The sequence below is a fragment of the Diabrotica virgifera genome, chromosome 4, assembly GCF_917563875.1.
Source record: "Diabrotica virgifera virgifera chromosome 4, PGI_DIABVI_V3a".
NCBI lineage: Eukaryota > Metazoa > Arthropoda > Insecta > Coleoptera > Chrysomelidae > Diabrotica > Diabrotica virgifera.
In genome coordinates this window covers 63,103,044-63,122,445 of record NC_065446.1, presented here as the reverse complement: position 1 = coordinate 63,122,445, position 19,402 = coordinate 63,103,044, and the positions used below count along the sequence as shown (strand labels likewise).

The 19,402-nt window shown below is 33.6% G+C and overlaps 1 protein-coding gene across 1 annotated transcript in view; it reads right to left on the bottom strand.

The window, feature by feature from the left end:
- Nucleotides 1–19,402, bottom strand: part of LOC114325841 (fibronectin type-III domain-containing protein 3a) — a 725,050-nt gene that overhangs the window by 670,154 nt on the left and 35,494 nt on the right. The window lies entirely within an intron of this gene.

The window sequence follows — 19,402 nt, the reverse complement described above, 5'->3', positions numbered from 1 at the left end:
TAGCCAATTGGCACCCCCCTCTTAACGATGCTGGATCCGCCACTGTCGCTAAAGCATAAAACGTACGCCATTCTTATAAAAATAATAATATAATATAAGTATTTCTATAAAAATAAATGAATATTTTTATAATCTTTAAATAGAATATCACTTGGTTTGAGAGGGGGGGGGGTGATCGCCCCGATCACCCCTCCCTGGATCCGCCACTGCTTAGTGACCACTTAAGGGTGAATATTGTGCTATTAAAGTAGCATTGATGCAACAAAATGCGTGTAGGTGGCGAAAATATGCAAAAATTGACTTTGGGTCACCACTGCGGCTTTGGGGCGGAAAGAATGTAAAATGTGCATAGGTCATAATTTGTAGGCTACACTGTGTTGTTTTATTTTACATAAGTACTTTATCAATAAAACGAACAGATGACGAAATAAAAAACAAAAACTGGAGCCCGCCAAAGCATATATGAGGTTTACGGCGCCACTGTGCCGTAACGGTTGCTTATACGAAAAAAATTAATAGGACCTAATTTTTAGAGTAAATAGAGGTCTTTAAACTTGCATAATTATTGTTTAAAAATAATGCATAGGTAATGAGAAAATCGTAAAAACATGCTCGCCAAGGGCTAGGGGTAGTTTCTGCAGTATATTTTCAAGGATAGGGGTGATTTCCGCAGGGATGTTGCAATAACCATATATATTTTTAAAAAGCACTATTGATGAAGCATAGGCCCATATGGATCAAAAAGCAAAAAACAAAAAAAAATTTCAACCCTCCATTTTATTTATTTTTTTTTGGCTACAGGGGTTGCACTAGGAAATCGCTTTTGGTGTCCATGCATGGGTAATAATAACCAGCACAAAATGATATATGAAGCATATTAATGAAGGGCATTGTGTGTGAAGGATTCCAAGAAAATCACTTTATTAATTCTTCTTTTTTTTGGGTGGTTCCGGGGAAAAATGGGGGTGCAATATACAAATCTGTAAATAGCACCAGTACATGGGTAATCGCTGAAAGTTTTTTTACACTAGCATAAACGGTTCAGATGGTATAAAAAGGGGTTTTTTAAAATGTAACACCCTGTAATTAAAAAAAGGGCTATTAACCTTAAGTGAAACCTATACCAAAAAATCAATCAATTATTTGTGAATAATTGCCGCAGGATTTCTTCTTAATTTCCGTTACAGTTAGGGAAAAATGTATTTTTTTTAAAACATCCTTTTTAAAAACTTGTCAACTTTTGGGCGCCACCCCCGCTAAACGGTGGATGATAGACAGTTACCGTCGGGAAATAAATCGTAGAAAATAGAGTCCTCTTCATATTTCTATAAAAGAAATTTTTTGTAAAAGGTACAGGAAGGGCTACGTTCCGCAAAAACCACAAATTACCCCCTTTAAAGGGGTGAAAATGGGGGTCGGGGCGAAATTTTTTCAGAAAAAGTTAGTCTTATAATAAACAACCCTTGATATACCAGAAAAAAATAAAACCGGACTTGTGTCCATTTTGCAAGGTTCAACCTTTGTTTCCTACACTATATACTAGTGCTAAAAATTGCATTTTTAACACGGTTGTAGAAAAAGTTGATTTTCGTGGTCGGTATAACGTAATTTTAGTAGTGGTTGCTGCCGCTCGCCTATTAGCAGTTTTAATTAAAATTGGTATTTATACTCTTAAAATGCTCATGCTTAAACCTCAATGTAGCGGTACTATTTTACTAATTGAAAATTAGCTCCGATGATGACGTTTATGTGGATTCATTTCGCATAATGTGTCAGAAGAATTGTAACTTTCGAGATTCGATGGCGGTCAGGACCTCTCGGTTCTTCCTCATTCTTCGAGTCATAAGTGAGGGAGGTCCTCGGGATTCTATGTATTCTCCGATATAGCCACATCTCAAATGCTTCAAATTTTCTGCACATAGCTTCGTTTAAGGTCCACGATGTAACATCATAAAAAAGGTGTCGGAGAAGAACCAAGAGATGGTTGTGGCTCATGAAGAAGGCTCCCAATCCGGTTGAAGGTGGATTTATCTTTTCCGATGCGCGCTCTCATCTCTTGGTTTTTGGTCCGTTCTTTATTTATTATGGTGCTGATGTAGTTGTAGTTCGTCACTTTTTCTACGGAGGTTTGGTTGACGTAGCGTTGACCTTCTTTTATCTTTTTCTTGCTAATGATCATAAACTTTGTCTTTTTTTACATTAATATTCAGTCCATATTGTTGACTAATACGTGCCTTTGTTCAAAAGAAGTTGTAGATTGTAGGTCTTTTAGGTTGTCCGTAAATACTATGGTATTAACTGCATATCTGATGTTATTTAGCAGGTACCCGTCCAGCAAAACACCTCTTTCAGTTTCCTGCAAAGCATTGATAAATATTCTTTCACAAATCATGCTGTACATATAGTGCAGTCACTGAAGGTTTTCACCTCCGATTTCGTTGAACCTCCATCGATTTTCATGAAAATTGGTGAGTAATTAGAGGATACCTCAAGGAACAAAGGTGACATGATGCCAACTTGCGCTTTTACCCTGGGGGTGGATGCCACCCCTTCTGGGGGGTGAAAATTATTTTATTAAAAATAATACCATAAGTCGATAGAGAGACAAATTATAAGCAAAATTTGTTATATAAAGTTATTAAAATAAATCAACACTTTTTGTGTTATTAAAGACCAAAGATTTTATTTTCTCGTAAAAAATGCATGTTTTAAATCGGTTTTTTACGTATAAATCAAAAACTATAAGCTTTTACAAAAAAAGTTATTATTACTGAAATTGAAGATAATAAAAAATTGAATACATTCCTCACATAAAGAACTAAACTAATGTTAGTTCAAAGTGAGATATTGGCAATTGAATGTGTATTTTTTTCGACGAGTAAGTACTCAGATCTAAGTATTCAAGCTTAAATAACGGGAAAACGATGCAATGTATAAAATATTCCTGCTAAACATTTGTCAAAATAATTCGGAATACCTATCAAATGAGCTTCAGAACAAGGTAATAGCGTCAAAATTAAGCAAGTTATAATGAAAATAAAAGAACCGTTTCGATTTTTTTAGGAAAAAGTGAAAAATAAAACATACGCCATTTCCACAAAAATTCAAATTTATAGTAATCCTTAAAAGAACTTCTTTATATTAGCATAAGTAATGTTTTCGATTATTTCATTCATAGGAGATTCTGACCAATAGAAAGCTACAGACATGCAAATTAAGGTGATAATTTTTGATAATCTCCCGTCGTTAAGCATATTACGTCAGATGCCCTTCGTTGCTACGAAAAAATACATTCAGTGACATTAATGACAAATGTTTTAAAAATTATAAAAGTGATGACTTTCAACCGTCAAATACATATTTATAACAACTGTGTGTTTAATTTCACTAATTGGTACTTATATATAAATTACAATAAAATTTTGGTTTTGAACAGTTTTATTCATGAAATAATCGCAACAAATTGCACTCGAACTCTAAAATTAATATAGAATTTTTGCCCTCGTGACACTTTGACATAATTTCACTCGCCTTCGGCTCGTGAAATTAAAACTGCCAAAGTGACACTCGGGAAAAATTCAATAATTTTAGAGCTCTTGTGCAATTACTACTGATAATTTTGACCGGTTTAGAATGCATATTTTTGAAAAAAATATATTTTAAAAAAATCATACTGTTTAAAATTATTGTAATTCTCATATTCTTTTGATAATAACTCCAAAAATACTCAATATGCGTAAAAAATTATATATAATCACATTTTAGTTTTTTCTGTGCCAAATATTTTACCTGTTTTACTATTTCTATGGGGTAAAAAATAACCGAGATAGAAACGTTTAAATCTTAAATTTTGCTGTGGGAACCATGCAACCGGGGTCATTTAACTTTTTATTTTTAAAAAAGTAAGGGGTTTAAAAGATTAAGTTCAACGTGCTTAAATAGAACTTGGAATTAACTTTCAAACAGTTTTTAGATGAACCTGATATCGTAAACAAGAACGGAGTTATAAAAAAACAATAACATTTTTTGGAAAAATTTTTAAGATAAATTTTGAAAAAAATTTGGTGCATAAATTTTAACGCTATCTACATGTTCGGGGCTCATTTGATAAATATTTTTAAGTACTTTGACAAATGTTTAATAAGTTTATGTTATAAAATGCATCAATTTCCCGTTATTTCAGCTTGAATACTTAAGAGTTTTTTACTCGCCGAAAAAAATATACATTCAATTACCTATAACTCACTTTTAGTTAACATTAAAAGGTTTTTCTAGTAACGGGTTTATTTCGTTTTTTATTAGCTTCAATTTTGATAATAATAACTTTTTTGTAAAAACTTACACTTTTTGAGTTATTGATGAAAAATTGGTTAAAAACATGCATTTTTCTCAAGAAAAATTAAAATCTTTGATCTTTAATAACTCAAAAAGTTTTGATTTATTTTAATAACTTTATATAACAAATTTTGCTTGAAATTTATCCCTCTATCGAATTATGGGGTTATTTTTAATAAAATAATTTTCACCCCCGAGAAGGGGTGGCATCCACCCCCAGGGTAAAAGCGCAAGTTGGCACCATGTCACCTTTGACCCTTAAGATATCCTCTAACCACTCACCAATTTTCATGCAAATCGATGGAGGTTCAACGAAATCGGAGGTAATAGCTCATATCCACCTTCAGTGACTCCACTAATAGGTATGTCTGAATATGCGAAAATTTAATTCTCTTCTGCATTAGCCTGTAGTGTTATCCAAAACTCCCGACACTGTCCTAAAATAGTTTGTATCGACTGCAATTCTCTTTTTTTTTTTAATTATGTAAGAAGATTACAGTGATGACTGTAGTATACTCAATTTGCGCCCACGTATCGTAGGATAAATTGGCTAACCATACAGAGTCATATTCTATGAATAATACTAACGAAATAGAATAGTAAGTACGAGTAGTTATCAGAGTGTATTTACTATATTTCTCATTAAGATACAAAAATTTTATGCCGTTTTCGAGTTAGTATTGTATAAAAATTTAAACAGGTCAAATTGTATTGGGACCGTGCAAGTTCGGCAAAGGGACACCTGGTTTCTACGCTCAGCAACATTTTTTGCACTTTTAATTATATTGGCCAATTATATTAGTCCTGGTTACTGGATAATTGTCAAGGCCATAGTCCAAAAAATTAATAAGAAGAAAAAATAAGATTCAGGTTATGTTATTAAACCGTAAACAATTGTATGTAGCAAATAAAATTAGTTATTAAAATGCAGTACTGCAAGCAAAATACAATTAATTAAATTTACCTTTATATAATAATTGCATATCATATCAATATTGTGGAGCAATATACAGAGAGAGTCTGTAAAGTGGAATAAATTCAATATCTCAAATACTAATTGTTTTTTTGGAAAATGCTCAGACCCGTCGATTAGTATTTCAAATTGTCCTTTTTGACATTCAATAATAATGTATACAGGGTGTCCCAATTTAGAGATATGACGTCATCGTCGATTTTCTTAAATGGCAACACTGTCATTTTGATAGCTAATTTGATAGGGTTTGTAAAGTTATACATAACTGCAAAATATCAAATTTTTATTCTCTACCATTTACAAGATAATAGAAAATAACAAAGTTATATCTGTAATTTGGAATATATTCAATAATTAAAATACCAACTGTTTTTTTGAAAAATGCTCAGACCCGTCGATTAGTATATCAAATTGTCCTTTTTGACATATAATAATAATGTATACAGGGTGTCCCAATTTAGAGATATGACGTCATCGTTGATTTTCTTAAATGGCAACACTGTCATTTTGATAGCTATTTTGATAGGTTGTGTAAAGTTATACACAACTGCAAAATTTCAAATTTGTATTCTCTACCATTTAGATGATAATAAAAAATAACAAAGTTATGAAAAAGAAGTAATCAACTAATAATTGAATTTAATTATTTCAATAAATTAAGCAAAAACTCATAATGTTGCCCTCAATTATTGTCAAATTGTCAATGGGCAACGTTATGAGCATTTGCTTAATTGAAATAAATAAATTCAATTATTATTTGATTACTTCTTGTTCTTCATAACTTTGTTATTTTTTATTATCTTGTAAATGGTAGGGAATAAAATTTTGAAATTTTTCAGATGTGTATAACTTTACACACGCTATCAAAATAGCTATCAAAATGATAGTGTTGCCATTTAAGAAAATCAACGATGACGTCATATCTCTAAATTGGGACACCCTGTATACATTATTATTATATGTCAAAAATGACAATTTGATATACTAATCGACGGGTCTGAGCATTTTTCAAAAAAACAGTTAGTATTTTAATTATTGAATATATTCCAAATTACAGATATAACTTTGTTATTTTCTATTATCTTGTAAATGGTAGAGAATAAAAATTTGATATTTTGCAGTTATGTATAACTTTACAAACCCTATCAAATTAGCTATCAAAATGACAGTGTTGCCATTTAAGAAAATCGACGATGACGTCATATCTCTAAATTGGGAGACCCTGTATACATTTTTATTGAATGTCAAAAAGGACAATTTGAAATACTAATCGACGGGCCTGAGCATTTTCCAAAAAAACAATTAGTATTTGAGATATTGAATTTATTCCACTTTACAGACTCTCTGTATAATTTTTCTATACGTAAATTTGACAATTTCAATTGACAATATGAATTATTTAAGAAAGTTGCAATATTTCTCCGCTATTCGCGCACGATCGTTTCTCGTATCCCCTCCAAGTACTTGCACACCGCGGATAGTCGCGAATGTTAGCACTAAATTAGATATTATGGGTTTGGTTTTGGAAAGGATCGATCTGAGTGTGATGGTTGTTTTAAATGTTGTACTTGTTTCCTATCCTTTTTAATTTTTCTGATAATCCCTTTACATAATGATATTGTTGTCATCCTAGTGTCATCCTAGAGTTCCTTCTTGTGGGTATTGCTGCATTTCTTGTGTTGTGGTTTGTTGTTTTCTTTCTTCTATGTTATGGAATTCCTTTTGTGTAAATTACAATGGGTAGTAATTTTTGTTAAAACCTTTGTTAGCAGGTTTTTTCTCCTTGAAATGCCTTCTCATTGAAGCAGATATATTGGGCTGTTTGTTTTACTGATGCTTCACATTTTTCTTAATTCTCGTAAGATCATGCAATCTACTTTATTGGCTTCTTGTCAAGAATACCACTCGATGAATTGTTGCATGTGCGATGCAGCTTATGTAGCTTCTCTGCGCAAATCTTTGCCAGTTGCAATAACATCATTGACATTTTCAGCTTCTGAAACTGTTTCGTCCGCCTCTTTTGCCATTGCAATGATTTCATCATCTGCCCGCAATCGATAGCCGTTTGCGTCCTTATCACAAATTAACAATTCGTTTATGTCATCTTTAGCCAATAAAAACAAAACAGCCATTCAGCCATAACTTCATTTGTTACCACACTGTACATTTCAACGAATTTCGTTTGGCTTATCGCAATGCTCAAATAAAATCAATTGATGACCCAATTTTTGCTTATGTAGTCAATACAACTTATGTACGAACCCTGACGGTTAACAGAGGTGACGGTTAATGGAGAGACGGATAATCGAGGTTCCACTGTATTATATAATGATTTGATGATTCTTTTTTTGATGTTTACGTTGTACTTTGAGTGGAAATTTACATACCTGTTGGTGTGGGTTGGTTCCCTGTAAATTTTAGTTGCATATCCTGAACGTTCTTTAGTGATGAGCACATCCAGAAAAGGAAGTGAATTGTTTGTTCTTTTTCCATGGTGCATTTGATTGACTCTTCTCTATTGTTGATGTCGGTCAGGAATTTATTTACAAAAAGCCAATCCAATTTTTGAACAACTGTTTCAGTTTTGGTTGCATTATTCCCGTACGGACGTAGATACTAGGGATTGCAATCCAGCAGCATTTTCAGTCCAGCTGGATTTTTGCAAGATTGGCCTGAATCCAGCGCGGATCCAACAAAATGTGGATTCAAAATAAAAACACTATTTTAACGGTTTAACACGTTTTTTTATTAATTTATTATTTAAGCGTTTTTGCACAAACTAATAAAATAAAAACTCAAAATAAAAATTATCTTAGGTGTATCAATCTAATCAAATAAAGACGTATAATCAGTCGCAATTCGCAGTTAATCTTACGTCTCTTTAACTTAAAATGGCTAGGGCAAATGCTATAATTATCATGAGATTCCAAAAAAACACTCGTCCTCAGTAAGCCATGGAAGTGACACATTGCTTGTATCGGCTGAGAATTGTCACGAATGAAACTTTATCCAAATGAACTTATCTGTTATAAGAGTAGTTAATTTGAAGCAAATTTAAGCAACATAATATTTTTCCTTCCATGGCTTACTGAGGACGTTTTTTGGATCTCATGATAAAAATCAGTCTGTATTCTGTATTATAAATTTCTAAACAAAAGAAACATGAATTAATTAGTTTTTTGGAAGTGAGACCATAAAAAATATATTCTATCTATCGTCTTATCGCCAAACCTACTTCGCACAAAACTGCACATATAGCCGGTTGCGGAGAAAGCCCTTTCGGCATCTGTGCTGGTCAGTTTTAAGGTCATCAAATAGTCATAGACCATTGACAAACGATCGCCTTTCGCTCCTTCGGTCTCGTAAACGGTCATTTCCTTTTGCAATATCTTTGCATAATCTTTTTGAGAACCTTTTTTTTTTGAAATCCACGAGGAAAAATTTCCTGTAGTTGGCTGTATACCATTACAAAAACATAAAATCCTTTATAAAAGGTATATTTGTTAAAATCCCTATACAGGGCTACATCAAAGACAGAACTAGTTTTCGATCGGTTGACCGATCATCATCAGTGCAATCCTAAAATGTGTACAACCAGATAAAATGATGAAAAGTATTTAAAATGTTGACTAAGGTTATAAAAAGTTATAGGTTATACTCACTTAGAATCTACATGCAAGCCACCAAAGTAAAAATAACAGGGTAAAAACCCTTTACAATTGATCCGTCATCGGAACATATGATAAAGATGTGAATTATAACATGTATGATTAAGATATCCAATGTTTTTCGCCCGAGGTACCAATGAGCTCTATCTGACAAGTTCACATCATGACTGTATGGAAGCAAGTGATTTTGATAACGGAAATTCTGAATGGTGACATGACAAGAATGACTGTGGAACTCCTGTGGAACTGTCATTCTTGTCATGCCACCATTCAGAATTTCCGTTATCAAAATCACTTGCTTCCATACAGTCATGATGTGAACTTGTCAGATAGAGCTCATTGGTACCTCGGGCGAAAAACATTGGATATCTTAATCATCCATGTTATAATTCACATCTTTGTCATATGTTCCGATGACGGATCAATTGTAAAGGGTTTTTACCCTGTTATTTTTACTTTGGTGGCTTGCATGTAGATTCTAACTGAGTATAACCTATAACTTTTTATAACCTTAGTCAACATTTTAAATACTTTTCATCATTTTATCTGGTTGTACACATTTTAGGATTGCACTGATGATGATCGGTCAACCGATCGAAAACTAGTTCTGTCTTTGATGTAGCCCTGTATAGGGATTTTAACAAATATACCTTTTATAAAGGATTTTATGCTTTTTTTTGGTTATAAAAGTTTTTTTTTTCTCTCGTTTCAGTTCAATCTCAAATTCTTGTTCTAAAGTAAAATTCACGGACTCCGGATTAGCGGCCCATCTTCTACTTCCATTATGTCCTCTTGCACTGGTTCCACAATCACTTGTTTATTTATACCACTCAACAAATTTTTCATCTCTTGTCGCATTGCATTTTTTTTTCGGCATGGGAAAATAACCAGGACTATTTAGTCCTTCGTCATCCACTTTTGGATTTTGTAAGTACATTAATGTAGCTGTAATTTCAGAGAGGCGCCGTTTCGCGATTATATGTTGGGTAGTGCTTCCGACAGCTCGGCACTAAGGCTAGAGTCCTGGCTATTTAGTTTGTCTAAGTCAAATTTCATGGTTGTGTAGGCCGTTATCAAAGTGGACTCTCTTCTGCAAAGATCTTCTACAGCTAGTTTCACCGACTGAAAAGTAGCGATAAACTCATTGACTATTAACCACTCGCCAGCAGAGAATTTTATCGCAGAATCAATGTTTATCAACGCTTTTTCGATGAAAAATTTTAGGCTATAGAAACGTTCCAGCATACTAAGCAAACTGTTGCCGACACACGGCTTTGAATAAAGAGGCTAATGAAGACATGCAGTACCTTATTTTGAATTTGACACGTTTGCGGATCCGCGCTGCTGGATCCAGCAAGGTTTGCTGGATCCAGCATGTAAAAAAAGACGCTGGATCCAGCTGCATTGCTAGATGCTGGATCCAGCCATTGCAATCTCTAGTAGATACTTTGTAAATAAAGGATCGATAGTTTTATGTGTTTGTATCGATGCCAGTATGAAATAGAAAAGAGTATAATACTGTAAGGCTAAGTTCACACGGCATTGTACTGCATGCTTTTTGCAGTATTCGATTTTAAACGTTAATACATCTTACATTCGAAAAAAAAAACAAATCCGTTGCAGTTTTGCGTGCAGCATAAGTACGTTTGTCCGTCTCTGAAAGACAAAATCGTTGGGTATTCGATAAACGTGTTTAGGCTAAGTCCGTTTTTTTGCAGTACAAACGCCGCCGTGTGAACTGATCCAACCAGAGGCGTGCGGTCCATGGAAGCGGGGGAAGCGCCGCTTCCCTATACCTACTTCGATATAAGAAAATATATCTATTATTAATTAATACCTATTTAATAACAAAAATTTTTCCCTAATCCAAGTAATCTACATATTACCTACATTGAAAAATATTAAAAATTAATCGCGTACGAACGAAATCAATATGCACACAATTCAACTACATATTCGGTCCACTCCTGACAGAAGCGCATCTCAAAATCGCCGCTTGTCAAGCAGTTGTCCGGTAGTTCGGTTTAAAAATTGGTCAGGGTTCAATGACAGCAACCCACTAGTCGCGCGAATTTTGGTATTCTCTGGAAGCGACAGTCCTAGCGCATCTTAGCGCCTTCCGACTGTTACTGCTGCAGCGGTGGTTAGGTACGTACATGTACATTCGCTTAAAGAATATGTATTTCGATTTAAATTTTTTGCAGATATTTTTCCTTTTACTGATCTTTTATTTGACATTTTACAGATGAAGTCAAATGACATTGCATTTTGTATAAGACAAATTGATGACTTTATTAATACGATAATTAAAAAACGAGAGCAGTTTAAAAATATTTGGGATAAAACTGAAAATATGGGGTTTGAACATGAAAAAAAAAATAATGAAGATTGATAATGTCGGCAACAGAGAGACCTTTTGATAATATTCTATAACAAATGAATTCTAACATTCAAAATTTTAACGATTTAAAATTTGTAGATTTATATAATAATCTTAATATTTCTAATTATAATTCATCAAAATTTCCCGCAGAGGAACTTATTTCACTACGATTAAATAATGAAAATCTTTTGATATCCCAGCTTTGCATTCTCAGTTAAGTGTCGTTTATGAAACAACTGACATTAGTGATAAAGAAATACCCAGAAATCTGGGTATTTCTTTATAACTACTGGTTTAAACAAGTCACTGTGCGAAGTGGTCAAGTTGTGTGAAGTAGTAGGTACTAACTATCCCAGCCACAACTGCATCACTTGAACGAAGTTTTTCATTATTAAAATGCATTAAAAGTTTCAAATTAAGAGTTTAAAAGAAATTCAACAAGCGAAATTTAGCCCTATTATCCATTGAAAAAGACTGCATTCAACAATTATCAGAAGTTGATAGGAGAATAGACCTCAAGTATAAATAAGTGTCATATTGTTGAAAGTTGTGTGTTGTGGAAAATGCCTCGGAATATATTTTTTTTTAAAATAGAACTCTTCTTTAGGAAACAAAGCCCGGCGCGAGGACTCAAGGCCCGAGCTAGCAATATAGATCAATGATAGGTCACTAGTCACTAGAAATAGCGGGAATAGAGTGCCTCACGCATTGATCGGGGTAGGATTTAGTGTGTACCCAGGACGTCTCACATAAGCACTTTGCTGAGAGAGAGCCCCTATAGCGCATCAGAGTGTTATCAGGTGGGAAGTGGCTCGACCCTCGACCCTTAAGAAAATATTTTTATATCCTTATTGAATCGCTTCCCCTTCCGAAAAAGTCACCGCACGCCACTGGATCCAACTGATCTATGTATAACCAATGTTCCACTGTTTATTCGGTAAATCGAATACTGCAAAAAAGAGTGCAATACTTTGCCGTGCGAACGAGGCCTAATGCTGCTTATAAAATAAACATGAATCTCTTCGTCTTTTAGTGCCTATTCGTTTCGAATCTTGGCGATTATTCTGGCTATAATTATTTTATTAACTGATGTTTTAAATAGATTAGTTGTTGTTGTGGAGAACCATTTCCTTAGGTTCTTTAACCATGATATTCTTCTTCTCCCAATTCCTCGCTTTCCGAATACTTTACCTTGAAGGATTACCTTCAGTATTTAGTGCCGTTTCTCATTATGTGTCCGAGATATTCTATTCTAAACATGAATAAGTAAGTACAATATACCGTCATTTAATATTTTACACTCGAAATTCATCTCAAAAAAATAAATTACAATGTCGTGACTTTCTTATCAAATGAACGTTTTGACTTATATCGTAAAACCATTCCGGAACTATGTTCGTGAATAATTTTTGCATATCTCTATACAATTAGTCACTTTTTTACAACACGTACTTATCTTAGACCTACATGGTAAATTCTTATATGTAAACAAACACATAATATTCATACGTGAGTCAGATTTAAAACAAAACTGCATCAAATCATGTATATGGTGACAGTGACAAATGCTAAAAACCATTATAAAAAATCATTAAAACAGCCATAAACTAGGTTTCTTGGTTTAGTTGGTTTACTTTTAAGTTGTTGTTAGTTCTGTGATAGAGCAGAAGGTACTGGGTTCTTTCTGTGGTGATGGATAGACTAATTTCAGGGCTATCTTATGGAGTTTTTGGTTTAAAATTTTATTAATTGTTTGTTCGTTATAGCCACTGTTTACTGCTATATTAAACCAAAAACTCCATAAGAAAGCCCTGAAATTAGTATCTCCACCACCACAGAAACAACCCAGTACCTTCTGCTCTATCACATATACTGGCAAGATAACAACAAAAATAGCCAGATACATAAAAAAGAAAGGAATAACACCAGCTTTCAGAACTAACAACAACTTGAGCAAATATATTAAGAACAATAAGAGCCGAAAGAGAACAACTACAGAGTGGTGTCTACAAACTAACTTGTGGTGAGTGTCCGAAAACTTACATCGGTCAAACTGGCAGAACCTTTGACAAACGGATAGCAGAACACAAAAGGGCTTTCAACAATAGAAAAACAGATACTTCTACATACGCACTTCACCTTCTAGATCATAATTATTCTCTTAATGAAGAGTTTCATATTCTGCATATTCAAAATAAAGGCCTTAAGCTATCTTTATCAAAATCTATGGAAATTAATAAATTAAAAAATACAGATATAATTCTGAATAACCAACTCGAGACAAACAGCTCCCCACTCCTGAACCTCTTCAGTTAAAGACTTTAAAAAGGCAAACCCATAGTAAACTAAATCACTTCAGAAAGGCACTCTGCCGAAACAGCTGTAGTCACATAGTTATAATAAATTTTGTGGAAATATAGAAAACAAACGTTTTCAGTGTTTCATTGTTAGATAAAATGAACTTTCATCAAGTAACGGCCGAATCCATCAATTATTTAAATTCTTTTGATGGAATAACTCACTCCCTTGCTTATGCAACCCGTAGAATTATGGTAAGTTCATTTTTTTCTGACTTATGTTAGCATACAATTGGTACAGTCTGTTCCATTCTCCCTCAACTACTTTTCCGCTAAATATTCTACGAAGAATCTTTCTTTCCAGGCTTCCAAGCTATAATGAATGGATTTATTCATAGTCCATATCTCGGCCCTGTATAGCATTGTGGGTCTAATTATCGTTTTGTATTTTCTTATTTATGTATTATGCGATGTTTCTTTGGCCTTAATTATTTTGTTCGTAGCCCCAACCCCTATTACTCTTGGCCAGTCTAAACCGGATTTCTGCTTCTTCCTTATATATCTGGTCAATGGTACCCCGTCAAAATAGCCCCGTCGAAAAAGCTCCGACAAGATAGTTCCGATATAATATCCCGCACACAAAATAGCCTGCAGACAAAATAGCCGCGAAACAATAGCTCGCCCACAAAATAGTCCCGATAAAAAAGCCCCCTTCAGAATTCATCTTGAAATAACCCCTTAACAATACATTTTTTCGGAAATGGTAATTATCCTCTATTCAGATGTTTATCTTAACTACATTAAATAATAATGGTCTTTTCAGAGAACTCGGACCCAATGTTTTCTGTTAGGAAAAACCAGGAAAAAATATTCCTGGTTTTTCCTCGTGATTTACTATGGAATCACTAACACGAGAATTTTACTGTTACAATTGCGTGTGGTTGTCTTTTTAAAGACGGATCACATGCTATGATTTTTTTGTGACGGATATTCTTAAGTTAAAGTTGATTTCATGAACTCGAATGAACTATCTTTCAATAAAGTCGTCCCAGGAACGCAACTCATAAATATTGGCAATATCATTTTAAAGTCTTCTACGTTAAAATGTATACCTAATATATGTCTGAATTGTCGATAGGAATGAGTCAGATTAAATTAAATTATTAGAAGAATTTTTTTACTAAACAACATTTTTGGTTAATTTATTAATATTTTGTATTTTGACAACGACGTCCGAAGTGGAAGTCGAAACGTTAATAAAATCATTTTTTTAAGTTAAATTGTGGCTTATTTTCCAATTAGAATAGTGAAAATAAATGGTACTCCGTTAAAAGGTAAAACTTTTTATTGGGGGTGTTTTCGCTGGGGCTGTTTTAGCCGGGGCTGTCTTGACCGGGTCTATTTTGTGTGCGATCTATTTTGTCGGGACTATTTTGTGTCCGGGCTATTTTGATGGGGCTATTTTGACCGGGCCATTTTGACGGGCCACGCTGGTCAATACAGGGTGATTGATTAGTAGGGCAAAGTTCAATAGCGGATCAATAGTAATAGATAGCAATAAAAGTTAATAAAAAAAATTTTAGTCAACTTTGATCTTCACATTACAAAATTAGTTAGAATGTTACAGGTTGTTCGATAACATAGTGGCAGACCAAACTTATCGTTTTTTAAATGGAACACCCTATATTTTATTTTATATTCGAAATCCTGTTAACTTCTACATCACAAAAATATAAAGGTTTGTTATGTTATACAGGGTATTTACAAAGTTGTAATCAATTTTGTATGAAAATCGTAACCAGTTCAACTCCCTGTATAAATAAAAATAAGCACAACAGCAATGGTTTATTTATTCCATACTTTTTTATTTATTGTCAAAATTTTCAAGAATTATTGACATTGCTAATTTTCTTTATATCAAATACAGGGTGAGTCAAAACGCAAGTACATTATTTTCTCAGTAATGTTAAATGGAACACCCTGTATTTTATATCATTATTGAAAAGTAACATTACCGTAACTTAATTTTTATATAACATTCCCTATGTCTAAATTTATTAGTTTTCGAGATATTTTCATTTTTCAGAGCAAATTATTTTAGGTGTCTAAATTTATCTAAATTTTAAGTAAGCCATGAGCCATGACTGAATTGACAATTGACGATTACTGATTATCAATCCGGTATGCAATGTAACAATGTAGCAAATAAAGGAATAAAAATAATTTATTAGTAATACATTTCACAAAAGAAAACACAACCACAACATGCAACATTTTTGAAACAATTAAAAACTACTTTTTATGTAAATGTAACAAATAAAGAAAGAAAATTAGTAATAAATTTAAAAAAACCCACAAACCCAAAACACAACATCTTGTGAAGACAATTAAACACTACTTTTGTATGTAAATGTAACAATGTAACAAATAAAGGACGAAAAATAATTTATCAGTAATACATTTTGCAAAAAAACCATGTTTGAAAAAAGTAGAAGCTACTTTTAATAAAATATTTTTAATAACTAATTACATTAGGTGTTCAAAATTACCTCCTAACAAATTTATGCACGCCTAAAAACGATCACTGAATGAGCTACTTACTCTACGAAGCATTTGTAAATTAACAGATCGAAATATACTTTGTATTCTATTTTTGATCTCATTCCTTGTTGTTGGAGGTATTTTATAAACTTCATTATTAACGTAACCCCAAAAAAATCAGTCCAGTTTATTAAATTCTGGCGATTTGGGTGGTCACGCTACTGGTCCATTGAAAAACGAAAATATGTCGAAAACTAATAAATTTAGACATAGGGAATGTTATCTAAAAATTAAAGTACGGTAATGGTACTTTTCAATAGTGATATAAAATACAGGGTGTTCCGTTTAAAATTACTGAGAAAATAATGTACTTGCGTTTTGACTCACCCTGTCTTTGATATAAAGAAAATTAGCAATATCAATCAATCATTATTGAAAATTTTGACAATACGTAAAAAATATGGCATTAATAAACCATTGCTGTTTTGCTTATTTTTATTTACACAGGGAGTTGAACTTGTTACGCTTTTCATATAAAATCGGTTATAACTTTGTAAATACCCTGTATAACATAACAAATCTTTATATTTTTGTGCCATAAGTTTAGTCTGCCACTGTGTTATCCAACACCATGTAACATTCTAACTAATTTTGTAATGTGAAGCTCAAAGGTGGCTAAAATTTTAGTTATTAACTTTTATTGCTATCTATTACTATAGCGGATCTATTGAGCTTTACCCCACTAATCAATCACCCTGTATGTGTACCCAAATACAGATATTCATCCACCTTCTGAAATTCTACCTCTGATGCATCATCCACCTCTAACTTAAAGTGTCCCATGCTGTTTCTTTCTTTTTTCCTCGCAATTTCCATGTACTTGAATTTATTTATATTCACTTTCAGTCCAATTTTAGCGCTAGTTCGAAACAGTCATTTTGTCGTTCTTGCCAGTTCTTCTCCACTTCTTGCAATGAAAACTACATCATCAGCAAACGCCAAGCATTGGTGTTCGTTGTAGAAAAGAGTTGCGGACCTAATTATCCCAATATCCATCACAATTTTTTCCAGAGCTATATTGAATAGCAAAGTGGACAATGGGTCCCCTTGACCAACCCTTTTTTTTACTTCGAATTCTTCTGAGACTGTACCATTACATTTATATATAACACCGGTTTATAGCGTCCTCCGCATTCCGGTTCCTATTCTCCAGCCGCGTCGATCTGTCCAATTTCCTGGTCGGAGATCTCTCTCAGACATGGCTTTCTGGATTCCACTTATCCAGGTTGTATCGGTCTGCCCCTTTTCCTTCTTTCCGGGGGTTGCCATTTCATTATTAGCTTTGGGAGTCGATGTTCCTCCATTCTTTGTACATGGCCATACCAACAAAGTTGTTTTTGTTGGACTTCTTCAATTATGTTTGTTTTTCTATTCATAATATCTCGCACCCGTTCATTGGTTATATGTGAGAGTCTGGAGATGAAGGCCGATCTTCGCCAGAAGTCCATTTCCAGTGCGAGCAACTTCTGTTCTGTTCGCTTATTCAGTTGCCAAGTTTCACATGCATACAGTACCACGCTTTTAAAGATGCTATTATAAAGCTGTGTTTTCTTTTCTTTTGATATGGTTTTTGACCAAAGTAGTGAGTTCAAAGCTCCTATTACCTTCTTTCCTCTATTTCGAATTCTGTCCTTCCACTTTGTTGGATTCTCGTTCCAAGGTATACATAATCAGAGCTTGGCTCGATAACCATATCATCCTCTAGGTGTAACTCACTTTTCTGTCCTCCTATACACATATATTTGGTTTTCTTTATATTAACGTATAGGCCCCATTTTTTGTATTCTCGAAACAGCCGGTTTGTCATAAATATTAGATCATCTTTATCCTATGCAATCACCACCTGATCATCAGCAAAATGCAGTGTGTATAGTGTTGAGTCGTCGTTTAGCTGTATCCCCATTCCAGAACACGATTTTCGCCACTTATTCAAGACCTCATTTATATAGATTTTAAACAGTGTTGGCGATAAGCTGCATCCCTGTCATAGTCCCTTATTTACCATGAAGCTATTGGATAATCTGCTATTGATTTTTATGTTTGCTTGGATATTGTTATATAATTGTTGCACTGCTTTTATTAAAGTTATATTAATAGGGGATTTTTCCAGGACTTGCCATAATTTACAAAGTGGTACGGTATCATATGCCTTAGTTAGATCGACGAATAGTAGATGTATTTATCTGTCTCTGGCTACTTTTTTTTCGTTGAGTTGGTTGATCGTGAAGATGTGGTCGATATAGGATCTTCCTGCTCGGAATCCTGCCTGTTGGTCGATCTCTAAAGGTGCATATTCATTTTCTATTAGAATTTTTAGAGTTTTCCCATATAATCTGCTAAAGGTGCTGGTTACATTAATACAGCGATAGTTCTGGCAGTCTTCCTTGTTACCCTTTTTGTGTATTGGGGTTATCCATCCTATTTTCCAATTTTCTGGTATGTTTTTTCTCCATTTGTGTAGTTGTTGAAAATTATGGTTATTAGTTTGATCTATTTTGCAGTTCCATTTCTTATAAGTTCCGCTGGGATTCCTTCTGGACCACATGCTTTTTTATTTTTTAGTGATTTAATCATTCTCTCAACGAATTCGTCATTTAGTTCTACGACTTGACCATTTAAATTGTAGACCATTGCATTTCACAGCACAAATAGTTTTTCTAAGTGTCATTTTTACATACGTGGAATATCAGAACAAGGCTTGAACCAGAAAAAATGCAGGAGATCGTCTCAGAACTAGAAAGATACCAAATTGATATTGCAGTGCTTCAAGAAATTAGATGGGCAGGTCAAGGAGAAATAAATAAGAAAAATTACATACCAAGTACTCGGGACATGAAAAACAAGGTCAATATGGAGTTGCTTTCATAATTATGGGAAAAATAAAAAATAACATCATGCAATCTAAACCAATAAATGAACGTATAGCTTACCTGAGAATTAACGCCAAACGATTTAATATATCAATTATAAACGTATATGCCCCAACTGAAAATGTTGCTGCGGAGGAAAAAGACAACTTGTATGAGGAACTCGAACGAGATATGGAGAATTTACCTAGAGAAGACACAATACTGGTAATGTGAGATTTTAACGCCCAATCAATTAATGATCTCAACAGGGTGGGTATCCGACAATGGAAAGAAAA